Source organism: Miniopterus schreibersii (genome assembly GCF_964146895.1).
Source record: "Miniopterus schreibersii genome assembly, chromosome: 2".
Taxonomy (NCBI): Eukaryota; Metazoa; Chordata; class Mammalia; order Chiroptera; family Miniopteridae; genus Miniopterus; species Miniopterus schreibersii.
Window position 1 is genome coordinate 175568293 of NC_138102.1, and position 16081 is coordinate 175584373.

The following is a 16081-nucleotide window of genomic DNA, read 5'->3' on the forward strand; positions in this document are numbered from 1 at the left end:
AGTGAAAGGTTTATCTTTTCCTTTTGTAACCGAACAAAGGGGTTTGGCTGACTGCTGCAATGAAAGCCAAACCTATAAGACAGATCCTGGTGCAAAAGGAAAAGGGTTTATTCAGGTGCTACTACCTGTGAGAATGACCATCCATCTCAAAGACCATCTCATCCTCCTGCTCAAGCCTGTGGTTCTTATAGGAATAGGGAGGACAGGACTTTCTCTCTATCCAATTATCTTGCTAGCTTTTGGTGTGCTTGGGCTCTATCCATTAATCTTTCTAGCCTTTGGCATGCTCAGTGTAAGAAACTCTGTGCACCATCTTGGCCAATGAGGAGACTCCTGAGGGCTCCCTGACTGTCAGGATTAATGGGGAGGGGGCGCCTGCAGGACCCGCCATCAGGAAGCCTGGAGATACTGCAGCCCTCAGCCTACCTCCCAGTGCTGGAGCCAGGGGAGCTGTTTGGAGTCTGCACAGCACCCCTGGATCCTGGCACACCCACATCCTCTCCATTGCACCCGTGCAGCCTGCCCCTTCGACTGACTGTCTAGAGTAACACTTAGGCATCCCTGTCCATTGTTTCTGTGCATCTAAGTTAGCATACCTTTGAAATAACCACCCCTAAGAGAGCACATAATCTTAACTATGCTGTAATCCCATTCTACCTTCCTCCCACCTTCATGTAATCTTTCTTAAATTCCCTCCTTAATCTCAAATGCGTCAGAGAAACGGCAAACTGTTATCCTTTGAAGCATTTATCTCAGTCTTTTGAGATCTTGCTGCCAGGTGTATCCTGTTTGGCTCAAATAATTTTTTTTTAATATGTCTTTATTGATTTCAGAGAGAGGAAAGGAGAGGGAGAAAGAGAGAGAGAAACATTAATGGTGAGAGTCATTGATCGGCTGCCTCCTGCACACCCCCGACTGGGGATCGAACCCACAACCTGGGTTTGTGCCCTGACTGGGAATCAAACTGCAATCACCTTGATCATAGGTCAATGCTCAACCGCTGAGCCGCGCCCGCTGGGCTCAAATACATTTTTATAAAAATTATCTACAGGTCTGAATGTTTATTCTGTTGACAGGAGGGAGGGAGCAGCTATGTTATCTGCGTGAAGCGCAGCAAACACAAAGGTCCTGAGACAGAAGTGTGTATGTTGTATTCCAGAGACAGCAAAAACCCCTGTGTGACTGGAGTGAAATGATCAAAGGGGTAGTGGTAGCAGATGCAGTCAGAGAAGCAGCTGGAGGCAGTTCCTGGAGCTTGTAAGCCACTGGAGGGCCTTTGGTTTTCACTCTGAGACAGGAGCCACTGAAAGGACCTGAGCACAGGAATGGCCCACTCTCACTAAGGCTTCAATGGACAAGGCTGGAAGCAGCTCGAGAGGCTTTCACAATAATCCAGGTGAGAGGGAAGGTGGCCCAGACCAGGGTGGTCGTAGAGGAAGTGGTGAGAAGAGGCTGGACTCTGAACGTTTTTGAGAGTAGAGCTGACAGGCAGGATGTGCTAATGGACTGAATGAGGGGCATGAAAGAAAGAGAGGAGTTAAGGATGCCTCCAAAACTTTGGCTCAGGCAATTGGAAGAATGGAGTTACCATTCACTGAAATGAGGAACCCTATGAGAAGAAAGTCAGGAGCTGGGTATGAGGTCACCTAGTGAGAGTTTACCATTCTAAGATCTGTCCGTGTGACCTCATTCGGTTCTCACATCATCGCCCTGAGTAAATACTGCTGTTACTCATATTTGGCAGGTGAGAACTGAGGCAATACTTTACAGCGTGCCTCAGAGCCCACAGCTGTAACGTGGGGATAGTAATCCTTCTGAGGTCACCACTGCATTGTCTATCAGGGAAGAGAGCTCAATAAACAGCTACGACAATCTCTAGAGTCGTGATGGGGAAAGTCAGAGGGGCTGTAGTTATACAAAGCAAAACATCTGAAATTTAGGGGTAGGAGAGACAGGCGGGGCTCAGGGAAGACTTCTAAGAGGAAATGATGTTAGGCTGAAATCTAAAGGATTAGGATTTATCTAAGAGAAATTCTAGGAGGGAGGTAAAAAAGGAAGGAGAGAGCATTGCAGGTAAAGGGAACCACAGTACTTGTGTAAAAAGGAGAGGAGTAGATTTGGAGGAACTGAAAGAATTTCAGTATGTTTGTATGTCGATTTGTATGTGGAGAGTTTTCCTCCACAGACTCATGCTAATGTTTCAAGGTTTCCTATTCCTAGTGTCTTCAGACTGTATCTTTGAGAAAGCAGAGGTCTGCTGTCCTTGATCACTCATCAGGTTTTTGTCAGTTCTCAACCGTGACCATGAGTTCCTGCCTCCGGACTTTGGACTTGCTGTTCTCATTAACTAGGACACTCCATTCTCCCATGAACCTCCCCAGGTCTGCACCCAACAGGTGGCCTCTCATCTTTGCTTCCATAAGAGCCAGTGAAGGGCTTGATCAAAACACTTAAAAATACCACATCGGGGGAGGGAGGAGTGGGTGAAAAGGGTGAAGGGGAGTAAGAGGTACAAACTACCAGCTACAAAATAAATGAGCCACGGACTTGTAGCATACAGCTCAGGGAACATAGTCAGTAATATTGTAATAGTTTGCATGGTGACAGATGGTTACTAGATTTAGTGTGGTAATCACATCATAAAGCATATACAAGTCAATTCACTAGGTTGTACACATGAAGCTAATATAATATTGTATGCCAACTATACTTAAATAATTTTTTTAAAATACCATATCTTAAAAGATTTACTTATCAGTCCATCTTCCTATGAGGTTGTTGGCAGATTTTTTATATCTCAGGCTAGCACAGTGTTATAAGCCCTGTATGGATACTCAATAATTTTACCCCTGAAATGAATGAAAGGATACATTTTAATTGACCTTTCTTTACTGTTAGTGGTGCTGCTACTGGAATTTTGATTTTCTGCTCTGGTTTCACTCCCAACAAAATTATAAAGTTATTTTGAAATTTAATTATATATTGCATTGTTCTGGCTTCTTTAGCCTGACTTTGTTGAATTTTTGCCAGGAGACAGGCTTTTTGCAGCACTGGGATGCTGATGGCTGATATATTTTTCAGGGACATGAGGGACATGCCTTGCTGATATTGTTTGGTTTAAGGACCAGGCAAACCCAATTATTTGTAACTGTTGGCAGTGGGGAGAACAGCACCAGGTGTTAGACCAGTGGGGTCAGACAAGACCTGGGTTCAGCAACCTCTGTATTTGAGTTCTGGCTAAGAAAGAATTCCCAGCCAAGACTCAAAACTATCAGAGAACATTTATTTGAAAAATTACAGAGGTAGAAGAAGTAATTTGTAGAAGAAATGAGCTTAGGAAACAAGTTATAGAGGCAAAGAAAGGGCCGTTGGAGCTTATGAATGAGGAAGGTCAAGGTTATGTGTTTGAGGGGATGGGGAAAGGAAACGGAAAAGGCATGGGCATGCTCCTGGGAGAGAGAGAGTGCTAGGTCCTCTGCCCTAAGCATTTTAAATGTGGAGATTTTAGGGGAGGTCCCAGGGGAAAATCTCAATAGACTATTCAGCAGCTTTCCAGCTGTGCCCTTTCAGGATCAGGATCTCAACTGACTGATTCAGTGCCAGGGCTGCCTCCTGCTTTGGTCAATGCAGCTGGTCCTGAGGTCAGCCATGGAACATCACTTGTCTGGTTCTGCTGCTTTTCTGGGCCTAGAGCTGAAATACAACTGAGGCCTAGACATTATTTCTAAGGAGAAAAAGTCAGGGGTCTAAACCAAATGACCAGCAATATGAAAGGTCAGGGGGGAAAGTCTCCCTGAGGATGAGGTCCCACCCTACAATTGTCCATTGCTAGGCACCCAGGGATTTCTACCCTGGTGACTTCTGTACCTGGCCCATTGTCTTTGCTCTGCTCAGCTCACATCTGTTTAACTGCCTACTATATAACTATTCTCTTCAATGGATGTTCATATATACACCTCCCCCCAAAAAAGACTATATAAAACTCTTTTTGGTTTTTTGTTTTTAATATGTTTTTCTTTCTTTCTTTTTATAGATTTCACAAAGAGGAAAGGAGAAGGAGAGAGAGAGATAGAAACATCAATGATGAGAGTCATTGATTGAGCCCACAACCCAGGCATGTGCCCTGACCAGGAATCGAACCATGATCTCCTAGATCCTAGGTCAATGCTCAACTGTTGAGCCATGCCTGGCTGGGCTTAATATGTTTTTATTGATTTCAGAGAAAGCAAGGGAGAGGGAGAGAGAGAGAAACATCAATCGGCTGCCTCCTTCACACCGTCTCCTGTATGATCAAGCCTGCAATCTGGGCATGTGTCCTGACTGGGAATCTGACCAGTGATCTCCTGGTACATGGGCCAACACTCAACCAACTGAGCCACACCAGCTTTGCAGGAAACAGTGGCTTTAAATGACACATTAGACAAATATTTTCCGAGCATTTTACCCCAAAGCAGCAGAATATACATTTTTTTCAAGTGCACATGGAGCATTTTCCGGGATGGACCATATGTTAGGCTACAAAACAAGTCTCAATTAATTTAAGAAGACTGAAATCATATCAAACATCTTGTCCAGCCACAGTGGTATGAAACTAGAAATCAATTACAAGGAAAAAACCTGAAAAACACACAAACACATGGAGGCTAAATAACATGCTACTGAGCAATTAATGAGTTAACAATGAGATCAAGGAGGAAATAAAAAGATACCTTGAGACAAATGAAAATGAAAACATAACAACCCAAAAATCTATGGTACACAGCAAAAGCAGTCCTAAGAGGGACGTTCATAGCAATACAGGCCTATCTCATGAAACAAGAAAAATCTCAAATAAACAAGCTAAATTTCCACCTAATGGAACCAGAAAAAGAGCCACAAACAAAGCCCAAAGTGAGTAGGAGGAAGAAAATAATAAGGATTAGAACAGAAATAAGTGAAAGAGTCTAAACAACAATACAAAAGCTTAATGAAACTAAGAGCTGATTCTTTGAAAAGATAAACAAAATTGATAAACCTTTAACCAGACTCATCAAGAATAAAAGAGAAAGGACCCAAATAAATAAAATCAGAAATGAAAGAAGAGAAGTGACAACTGACACCACAGGAATACTAAGGATTAGCATAAACTACAACAAATAATTATATGTCAGCAAACTGGACAACCTGGAAGATATGAATAAATTCCTAGAATCATACAGTCTACCAAGACTGAATCAAGAAGAAACAGAAAATCTGAACAGACCACCAACAAAACCAAATCGATAATTTTAAAAACTTCCAACAAACAAAAGTCCTGGACTGGAGGGCTTCACAAGTGAATTTTACCAAACATTCAAAGAAGAATTAATGCCTATTCTTTTCAAATTATTCCCAAAATTTCACAATGAGGGAAGGCTCCCAAGCTCATTTTGTGAGATCATCATTATCCTGATTCCAAAACCAGACAAAAACGTTACCAAAACAGAAAATCACAAGTCAATATCTCTGATGAACATAGAAGCAAAAATTCTCTTGAAAATATTAGCAAACTGAATTCAGCAATACACTAAAGAGATCATACACCATGATCAAGTGGGATTTATTCCTGGGATACGAGGTTGGTACAATATCCATGAATCAATTAACACGATTCACCATGTAAACAAAATGATGACCATATTAGGAGATGCATAAAAAGCATTTGACAAAATCCAGCATCCATTTATGATGAAAACTCTCAGCAGAGTGAGAACAGAGGGAACAGGCCATATATTACAATCCCACAGGTAACATCATACTCAATGGAGAAAAGGTAAAATGTTTACCTTAAGATCAGGAACAAAACAAGGATGTCCACTTTCACCATTTTTATTCAACATAGTATTGGAAGTCCTAGCCATAGCATCCAGAAAAGAAAAATAAAAGACATCCAAATTGAACAGGAAGAACTAAAACTGTCATCATTTGCAGAAGGCATGACACTATATTAGAGAACCATAAAGATTCCACCAAAAGAAACTATTAGAAACTATTAGAATTCATTTATTAGAACTGATAAATTCAGTAAAGTAGCCTGGTACAAAATTAATACTCAGAAATTGGTTATAATTTTATACACCAATAACAAACTATCACAAAGAGAAATTAATAAAACAATTCCATTCACAATTGAATTTAAAAATACCTAAAAATAAATTGAACCAAGTAGGTAAAAGACTTGTACTCAGAAAATTATGACATTAAATAAAGAAATAGAAGAAGACAAATAAATGGAAGCATATGCTGTGCTTATGGATAAAAATAATTAACATTGTTAAAATGTCTATACTTCCAAAGCAATCTTTGGGTTCATTGCAATCCCTATCAAAATACCAATGGCATTTTTCCACACAACTAGAACAAAAAATCCTAAAATTTATATGGAACCACAAAAAAAACCAAACAGTCACAGCAATCTGGAGAAAGAACAAAGTTGGAGGTATCATGCTCCTTGATATCAAACTATACTACAAGGCTACAGTAATCAAAACAGAATGGTACTGGCATAAAAACAGACACATAGATCAATGGAACAATAGAAAGCCCAGAAATAAACCAACACCTATATGATCAATTAATCTATGACAGATGAAACAAGGATATACAATGGGGTAAAAGCAGTGTCTTCAATAAATAGTGCTGGGAAAATAGGACAGATACATGCAGAAAATGAAACTAGACCACCCTCTTACACCACATAGAAGAATAAACTAAAAATGGATTAAAGACAAATGTAAGACCTTGAAACCATAAAACTCCTAGAAGAAAACATAGGCAGGAAACTCTCTGACATTGCTGTTAGTAGCATTTTTTTCTCATAGATTTCAAGCAAGGGAAACAATAGAGTAAATAAACAAATGGGACTTTATCAAACTAAAAAGTTTCTGCACAGTGAAGAAAATCATCAACAAAACAAAAATATAGCTTACTGAATGGAAAAAATTTTCACCAATGATACACATCCAATAAGGGGTTAATTCCAAAATTTATAAAGAAATCATACATCTTAACACCAAAAAACCATACAATCCAATTTTAAAAATTAGCAGAGGACCTGAATAGACATTTCTCCAAAGAGGACATAGGGATGGCCAATTCACATAAGAAAAGGTGCTCAATGTCATGAATCATCAAAGAAATGCACATTAAAACCACAATGAGATATCACCTCACACCTGTCAGAGTAGCTATCATCAATAAATCTACAAACAAGTATTGGTGAGGGTGTGGAGAAAAGGGAACCCTCTTGCACTGTTGGTGGGATTGCAAGTTGGTGCAGCTACTATGGAAAATAGTATGGAGTTTCCACAGAAAATTAAGAATAGAACTACCTTATGACCCAGCAATTTCACTTATGGATGTTTATCTGAAGAAATCCAAAACACTAATTCAGAAATATGTATGCACCCCTATGTTCATGGCAGCATTATTTACAACAGCCAAGATATAGAAGCAAGCCAAGTGCCATTAACAGACAACTGGATCAAGAAGATGTGGACATATATACAATGGACTATTATTTGGCCATAAAAAAGAATAAAATCTTACCATTTGCAACAACATAGATGGACCTAAAGGGTATTATGCTCAGTGAAGTAAGTCAGACAGAGAAAGACAAATACCATGTGATTTCACTTATATGTGGAATCTAAAAAAACAAAATAAATGAACAAACAGAACAAAAACAAACTCATAGATTCAGAGAACAAGCTGATGGTTGTGAGATGGGAGGGGTCTTCGGGGTTGAGTAAAAAAGATGAGGTGTTAAAATACAAATTGGTAGTTACAAAATAGACACGGGGATGTAGGATGTAAAGTACAGTATAGGGAATATCATCAACAACATTGTAATAACTATGTATGATGCCAGGTGCTAGACTTACTGGGGGAATCACTTCCTAAATTATATAAATGTCTAACCACTATGCTATAAACCTGAAACTAATATAAAATAATGTCAACTAGAATTTAAAAATTAAAATTAAAAAAAATAATTTTAAAATTCCAGCAGATGAGGCAGAAAAATCAAGGTAACTCCAGTTTAAGGTGGCAACTCTTTTTTTTTTTTTTTTTTTAATATATCTTTATTGATTTCAGAGAGAGGAAAGGAGAGGGGGAGAGAGATAGAAACATCAATGATGAGAGAGTCATTGATCGGCTGCCTCCTGCACACCCCTGATTGGGGGTTGAGCCCACAACCTGGGCATGTGCCTTGACCGGGAATTGAACCCCGATAGGGAAGCAAACCCCGATCCCCTGGATCCTAGGTCAACGCTCAACCGCTGAGCCACGCCCGGCCAGGCTAAGGTGGCAACTCTTTAGAATGCTAGTCTAATAGAAATAAAATCCACTCCCCCCACCACCCGAGTGAAAATTTTACATTGCTGGGGGGGGAACATTTTTTGTTCACAAACATTTGACTTTATCCATAGGATTAAAATAGGTTAAGAGGCAAAGCAAAATATATTATTTGCAATATAATTAAACCATCATTTTCAGCATAAATGTATGCATCTCTAGAGATAAAATAGTTTTGACTTGTGAAATGGTGTAATTAAATTAAGTAGATAATTATTCCTAAGGTCCTGGGAGCCAGGTAATAGCAATTTGAAGTTCCCAGTATAAATAATCAGATTGGTTAGTCTGCTGAAGATGAAGACAAAAAAAATGAGCCTGAAAGAATAAAAATTACATTTTAGAAAAACCTCAAAATAATAAATCCCAAATATAATACTGACTGTAGTTGATATTGTGGCTGCCTCTTTAATTTCCTTCGCACCCTCTCCCAGCCCTGGCAGCTTTGCTTTCTGGGTGGTATTGACAACCGCCTACCCCATCCACTTCCCCGACCGACTGCCAGCTACAGCTGCGGGCCCTGATCGGCCAAACCAGGTAGGATAATTTCCCTCTCCTTGTCTCAGCTAGTCCAAAGGTGGGCCCACGACTGAAGTTGGTTAGTTTAGCATTTTACCTTTTAGACGGCAATCTTACTTCCACCTTCTTGGAGAAGTTTCATTGTAATACCTGTTAAAGAACAAAATTCAATCCAGTAAATATGAAGATCCAACTGGCTTTATTAAGTGATTCACAATCAGTCAGCATTCCATCTAGCAACTAGAAGGGTCATCTGATGAGTTGTACAAAACAGAAGGATTTTACAGGTGGAAAGGCCGTGTGACTAAGAAGTTAAAAGAGTGGATTATTTCCGGCAAAGACACTTTTCTTTAGGGGAAGGCAAGAGATCTTAACAAGCAGGTTACTTTTCTAGCTCGGGTCAGGAAATTCCAGTCTTGATGGGTTTAAAATTCCACTCCCGGAAGAGACTGAAATTGCAGTTAGGGTATTAAGTCCTTGTGGAGCTTAGCAAAAGTGACTGCATTTTGAGCCTGTTGTTTCTTTTTTCCTTTTTTAAAAAATATTCTTTTATTGCCCTAGTTGGTTTGGCTCAGTGGAGGATCTTGGGTTTGATTCCGGCCAAGGGCACATACCTCATTTGCAGGCTGGATCCCTGGGAGGCAACCAATCAATGTGTCTCTTTCACATCGATGTCTCTCTCCTCTCTCTTTCTCCCCCCCTTCCACTCTCTCTGAAAAGCAATGGAAAAAATATCCTCAGGTGAGGATTAAAAACTAACTAAAATAAAATAAAATAATAAAATAAAATAAAATATTCTTTTATTTTTCCATTACAGGTGACATACAATATTATATTTAGCTGCAGGTATACAACATAGTTATTTGATATTTGTATAATTTATGAAGTGATCAACCCAATAAGTCTAGTACCCATCTGACATCATACAAAGTCATTATAATGTTATTAACTACATTCTCTCTGTTGTTTATTTTTAACACACCCAATCGGCAATCAGGTACTACTTCAGTTCTCTTATTATTAGAACTTGTCCATTACAATAACTATAACATATATGCAAGTCAACCAACAAGTATCTCATATGTATATATATTTAAATCTTAAAATTTAAAACAGCTCATCTTCTTTTTATATATCACTTTCCTGTTGAATAAAACAAATATTTATCCTGTAGGATTTCCTACATTCTAGATGTTGCTGATTGCTTGCTTCCCTGAGTAGTTTCACTCATCCCTCTCTTCCTCATATTTCCTGTAAAGTGGTAGTTACAAGTAGGGGCTTGATTTAGGAAAAGGTTTCTCTTCTTTTATTCATTTATGCCTCACCCGAGGATATTTTTCCCATTGCTTTTCAGAAAGAGTGGAAGGGAGAGAGAGAGAGAAACATCAATGTGAAAGTCTCACATCAGTTGGTTGCTTCCCACACATGCCCTGATAGGGACTAGGCCGGGGATCCAGCCTGCACCCAAGGTACATGCCCTTGGCCAAAATCGAACCCAAGATCCTTTAGTGTGTGGGCCAGCACTCTAAACGCTGAGCCAAACCTGCCAGGGCTCTCTTTCTTTTAAATAAGAAAACACTAAGTAGCACTGTGCGGGACCTAATGCACTGACACATAAAATGTGGTTGACCACACTCCTAGTAATCACAGAACGACTGGCAGAGCCAGGCTCTGTCAGCTTTGACTAGTGGCAATCTCTTGGAGTTAGTTCCAGATTCCTTTCTACATGACCTCAATAGTCTTTGAGAGCTTTCTTGCTTTCTGGAACCCCAGGTTTATATTTCCCCAACTCAAACTTGAAACCAGCCCTTTGTACCAGAGAGAGGCTTTGTTCTTCTTCTTGGGGAAAGATATTTAGTAGGCATGCTCTGGGCTTAGGAATGCTTGTTATGGTGGGATGCTATTGCTTCTAGACATTCTAGTGGACCAAGTGAGGGACTAAATAGTTTTCTTAAAAAAGAAAAGGAAATCATAAATTGATACAAGTATTACCAATTCAAAATGTAAGATGACAGGAGGGACTTACTTGTATTTCTTTTCTCTTGAATGAAAAAGTCTGAGCTGCAAGTGATATTGATATAATTACTTATTTGCTTTGTCTAAGAATATTCGTATGGGAATTTCAAAATAACGGTTCCAACAGTGCAACTAGACATTAAGATGATTGAATACATTTTAAGATGTCTCTTTGATTGTGTGCTCATGGTCACTGTCCTTAAGATATATCTTGCTAAGAATGTGCCATCCAAATATTGTGTTTTAAAGTCACCTAAAATAATTATTTTCCGTGTTGTTATGACATAAACTTGATATATAGTCAAATTCGTTTATTTCTATCCCTTTTTAGTTCTTTTGGGGAGGGGGGAGGATTTTCTTTCCTTTTGTATTTATTTTTATTTTTAAGTAGGTAAGGTATTTACTTTATTCCAAAGTCAAAACTATAAAACAAAGTACATTCAGAGAAGTCTAATATCTTTCCCTGTATATTTATGACTATACTAACATATTAATATCCTAATATGCTAGTAGACTAATGGAATATACTAATATCCACTCTTGCCCTCATGATATAAGCACCATAATGGGGCTTGTTATGTTCAGTCAACAATCTTTGCCTTTAAAATCTTAGACCAATTTACATCTAATGTAATAAGTGATTAGGGTATAGCTTAAGTCTACCATCTTGTTATTTGTTTTCTAATCATTCCCTGTTCTTCGTTCCTCTTTACCTTTTATCCTGCTTTCTTTTAGATGAATCGAATATATTGTATGGCTCCATTTTATCTCCAATAACCATTGGCCGAGTAGTTATTCATCTTTTAATATTTTTTAGGAGTTGCTCTAGTATTTACAATAAAACTCCTTCCCTGGCTGGGTAGCTCAGTTGGTTAGAGCCAAGGTTGCAGGTTTGATACGAAGGTTGCAGGTGTGATACCGGGTCAGGGCTCATATACCCTTTGGGACAGTATGGATGGACCTGGAGAATATTATGCTAAGTGAAATAAGCCAGGCAGCGAAAGATAAATTTCACATGATCTCACTTATACATGGAATCTAACGAACTTAATAAACTGATGAACAGAATAGATTCAATGACATGGAAGCGTAGATGAGACTGATGAATGTCAGAGGGATGGAGGGCGGGTGGGTGGAGGGGGAGAGAGTAACCAAAGAATTTATGTGCATATATACACAACCCAAGGACATGGACAATGGTGGGGAGAGGGATTGGGGAGGGGGAAGGAATGGGGTGGAACGGGTCAGTGGGGAGAAAAAGGGACATCTGTAATATTTTAAACAATAAAAAAAAAAAAGAATCAACCAATGAATGCGTAAATAAGTGGAACAACAAATTGATGTTTCTCTCTCTCCCTTCCTCCCTCTCTCTAAAATCAATTAAATAAAAACTAAAAAAATAAATCTTTAAATGATCCCCATGTACTTTCAAACCGTGTTAAAACACTTCACAAAAAACAAGATCTTTACAACATATATTTTCATTTATCACCTCCATCTTCTGTCCTATTCTTGTCATTTTACTTGTACATTTGTTGTAAACCCCGTAACACAGTGTAAACAGTCAATTGTCTTGTAAAGATGTTAAAAGTAAGAAAACCTATGTTTTACATTTATGCTCATGTTTTATAAAGCTGCTTTTTTGGTTAACAACATCATTTGCTAGGAGGGAGACTGAATTCTTCCAGTGAATCTTTTATTCTATTTTGGCCAGACATAAATGCCTTAATTTCCAAGTTATTGTTATAAGCCAGAAATGCTCCATTAATTTTGTACAGTATTGTACTTGTGGGATGCTTCTGATCTCAGTCAGTCAATAATTCACATACAAAAAATTGAGGACATTTCTAGCAGCAAGAATCCAGGTTTACTGAGGCACCCAATTGATTATTGAAATAATTAACAATTATTCATTTGCTCAGCTTCTCTCTGTTCTTTCATTAGTTAAATATGAATTAATCATTAACTATGTGCCCAACTCTAAGTGACGTACTGGCAATACAAAGGAAAAAAGGTGCTGTCCCTTCCCAGACATAGTAGGTTTTAACTAGAAAGAGTGAAAGTAGCCTTTAAAATGCACTAATCAGCGTTTTCCTCCTCAGCGCCTATGGCCGTTTCTCCCATAAGTCTTTGTACTCTAAGTTTTATAACTTGGTAATAATGCGGTATAATGTTAAATTATTATTATGATAACAATAATGCAGTTACCAGTTTCCTTATATACATTTTAGTCATCGCATCAGGACAGCCTTTTAGTCCCCAGGACAACTCTGTGAAGTATGATTATTCGGATTTTACAGAGGAGCAAAATGAGGCTGGCAGAGGGGTTTGCCCAAAGTCACAGCTACTCCGTGAGTGATCTGGGGCTGGATTTAACCCAGGTCCGGCTGACTTTGGACCACCTATTGTGTCAGGAACACGCAGACAAAGGTTGTACCGAGATCTCTGCTGCTGCTTTGAATCCTGCAGCAGAGGGGCCTGGCATACTGCGGGTGATAGATAAATACTTTTAAAAGGACCAAGAGGAAAGGAAACAATCAGCAGAGTAAAAAGGCAGCCTGTGGAATGGGAGAACATGTATGCTAATCACATATCTGATGAGGGTTAATATGGAGAATATATCAATTACTAACTCCTACAACTCAACACCAACAAAACAACTTGATTGAAAAATGCGCAACAGAGGACGGAAACGAGATGGCGGCGCAGGTCACAGTGTCACCCGTGCCTCCGGCGACCACATCAAAATCACAACTAAAATACAGAACCACCGTCACTCAGAGCCCCCTGAGATCTGGCTGCAATGACGCCCTACAATCAGGGAACTGAAGCAGTACCGAGAGCGGGAGGAGGGGCGGAGATGAGGGCGGATGGGGCTGGGTCGCGGTGACCCGGCTGCCGGCTGACACCCGGTGCCGGGGGGTAAACCCGGGAAGGAATCTCGGCCGCGGGGGTGTCCCGGAGGAGGGAGGAGGGAGGGGTCCCAGCCCCACAGCAGGCCCCCAGCCCAGGGCTCCAGGGCCGGGAAGAGACGTCCCCACAACTCCGGGCTGTGAAACCAGCGGGGACTGTCCCTGAGGGTCTCGGAGGCTGCGGGAGCCCCAGCAGCTCCTCCTAAAGGGCCCGCGAACGGACTCACTCGGACGCTCCCTCTGAGCCCAGCGCCGGGCACCAGCCTGAAAGGACCCGGGACACTCGGGGGGGAACTGACCTGCCTGGAGTCGGGGCGAGAGCTGGAGGGGCCGCTTCCTCCCAGGCAGAAGGGCTGGCAGAGGCCGTTGCTCCTGTGGCGAGTCCTCCCCACACAGCCGGCAGGCAGGCGCCATATTTGAGTCGCCAGCACCTGACTCACTCCTTTGGCCCCGCCCCGTGATTCCCGGAGGCCCCGCCCCTCCCCACCTGCAGCTCATCCAGGCCCTTTCCAGGGACTTTTCTGTGCAAGTGGCCTCTCGAGCCTCATGCTTAGGACTTTCCTAAAATCTCTCAAACAAGCAGCAGCGGGCCCCATGCAGCTTGATAAGTGGCCCCAGGCCTGGCACTAGCGGCAGCTGCATTGGCTCATAGCTGGGCCTCTCCCGGGCACCTCCAAGCCCAGCACAAGTAGCAGCCAACTACGGTTTGCTGTGGAGCTCATGCTGGGTGGCCCTGGGCAAGACACAGGCAGAGGCTAACTTTGCATCTCCTGGGAGGCCCCAGAGACAGTGCACCTGGTGGGCAGACTTGACCACGCTGGATTACAACCCTGCCACATCCACGAGTGACACATTCAAGGGGAGCACTTTGTGAACACCAAAGCCCCACTGAAGTAAATCCTGCTCCATAGGGGTGTCTCCAGCACAGCAGCTCTTTGGCTGTAGTTGCAGCTGGTCCTCATAGCCGATTGACCGGGGGTCAATTCCTCCCACTGACACCAACAGCAGCCAAGGCTCAACTACAACAGGTCAGAGCACACAGTCCACACAAGAGAGCACCCAGAAGGCCCAGCTCAGGTGACTGGGGAGGCTGAGCTACTGGACCCTTCAGGACACCTACTACACAAAGCCACTCTACAAATTCCAGGAGACATAGCAGCTCTACCTAATACATAGAAACAAACACCTGGAAGCAGCCATACTGTGGAGGCAAAGAAACATGTCACAAAGGAAAGAACAGAAGAAATCTCTAGAAGAGGAAATAAATGAAACAGATCCAAGCAAGCTAACAGATACAGAGTTCAGAATTTTGTTAATAAGGATGCTCAAGCATATTATTACAAAAACAACTGAGAAAAGTGATAACATAATAAAGTACTAATTTGAAATGAAGGCTACATGAACTGAAATGAAGAATAATTTATAGGGAATCAACAGTAGAGTAGAGGACGCTGAGAATCAAATCAGCAATTTGGAACATGAGGAAACAAAAAACACCCAACCAGAAGAGCAAAAAGAATCCAGAAATATGAAGATAGTATAAGGAGCCTCTGGGACAACTTCAAGTGGCCCAACATTTGTATTGTTGGGGTGCCAGAGGAGAAGAAAGAGACCAAGAAATTGAAAACCTATTTTTAAAAAATGACAGAAAACTTCCCCTGCCTGGGGAAAGAAATAGACTTACAAGTCCAGGAAGCACAGAAGGTCCCAAACAAGAGGAACCCAAAGGGGCCCACACCAAGACACATCATAATTAAAATGCCAAAGGTTAAAGACAAAGAAAATTTTAAAAGCAGCAAGAGAAAAGCAGTTAGTTACCTACAAGGGAGCACTCATACAACTGTCAGCTGATTTCTCAACAGAAAGCAGGCCAGAATGGAGTGGCAAGAAATATTCAAAGTGATGAAAAACATGGAACTACAACCAAGATTGCTCTACCCAGCAAAGCTATCATTTAGAACTGAAGGTCAGATAAAGAGCTTCACAGTTAAGAAAAAGCTAAAGGAGTTCATCACCACCAGACCAGCACTACAGGAAATGTTGAAGGGTCTTCTTTAATAAGAAGCTAATGAACAAAAGAATCTGACGAACTAAATAGATCCAGAGACATTGACGCAGGCAACAGACGATCATATTTCAGAGGAAAGAGGGAAGGAGGGTGGAGGGTGGAAAGAAATTAACCAAAGAAGTTATATGCATAACCCATAGACACAGTCAATAACAGGGTGAAGGCCTGGGGAGGGGGTAGGAGCAAGGTGGAG